Raw genomic sequence first — 1331 nt, 5'->3', positions numbered from 1 at the left:
TTAGGTATAGAAGCAGGGCCGAAAAAATAGTACACTTTAGTTCATTTCAATTTCGAACTAATTCGTTCATTCTTTTCAATGAACTAATTCAATGAACGAACTACCCAACTCTACCAGGCACACATATTTTTCTGGGTCTATGCACGAGCTTCTCCTTCAAATTGTGTTGTGCGTATTGATGTTGTTACCAAAAATCGAGGGACCTACAGATTTACGCCGCCTCCGAACGGCAATGGGATTTTATGAAAAGCGTTTTTATGATAGAAATACAATCGGAGTTTGACATTGCCAGCCGAGCGGCGACCACTATTAGAAAAAACTTTCTTCAATTTAGATGTTGCTCGGACCAGTGATCGCACCCAGGTCCTGAGTAGTGGCAGGACGAATCTCTAACCACTCAGCCACAGCTGCCGCCAGCAACGTTCACACATCGTACGAACAGGCCTTTAGAAAGATACTTTTCGGTGATTCTGAATCCGTAATAAAATTTATGTAGACCCACTGTGCTTCTCAGAAATTAGAAGTGTACGAGAAACGCTATTCAGAAGCTGAATGTATTCTGAAATGGTTATTTTCATCTGTAGGGAGGCAGTTTCTAAATTTTATCTGCACTACTTGTGTAATCAAAATCGCCTTTTAATATAACGTTCCCCTCGGTACTTAAATTTGGATTGACTGTACAGAATATACTAATTAGAAGGAACTTTTTTTACAAGCTTTTATTTAACTTCACTTGTATGTATGTATGTATGTATGTATGTATGTCCTGGAACTTTGCAGTCAATATTTAACAAACTTCCCGATGAGCTACAGACTTGAAACTTCAAACTTAGCTCAGAACTCGAGGACAATACAATTTAAAAGATGTTTTAATCCGCTAGGTGGCGCAGGAGTCGAGATATTTGTAAAACCCGCATTTATGGTCTGATTTGGTTCGTATTTAGAACATTTATTACGTATATGAAAAGAAATTAATCCGAAAAAAATTTTGCCGATAGGTGGCGCAGGAGTCGAGATATTTGGAAAACCCGTATTTATGATCCGATGTGGTTCACATTTAGAATGCATATTGCTTACATGAAAAGAAATAACTACACAAAAAATTTTGGCAGTTATGTGGCGCGTGAGTCTATATAATTAAAAATTCGGCATCTGTGCTCAAATTTGGTTTATATTCAGAATAGGTGTATTATCTATTTAAATTGAAATATATTGAAAATTTTGTTTGTTAAGTCAAATTTAGTATAATATTAACTGCAAGATTTCAAAAGACTAAAAAGTAGAAAATAATATTATAGTTAAAAAAACTAAAAACACGCTTTTATTACAAA

Source organism: Rhagoletis pomonella, unplaced genomic scaffold (genome assembly GCF_013731165.1).
Source record: "Rhagoletis pomonella isolate Grant_MI unplaced genomic scaffold, Rhpom_1.0 Rhpom_scaffold_00007, whole genome shotgun sequence".
Lineage (NCBI taxonomy): Eukaryota > Metazoa > Arthropoda > Insecta > Diptera > Tephritidae > Rhagoletis > Rhagoletis pomonella.
The sequence above is the reverse complement of the archived record's forward strand: the minus strand, read 5'-3'. Positions refer to the sequence as shown.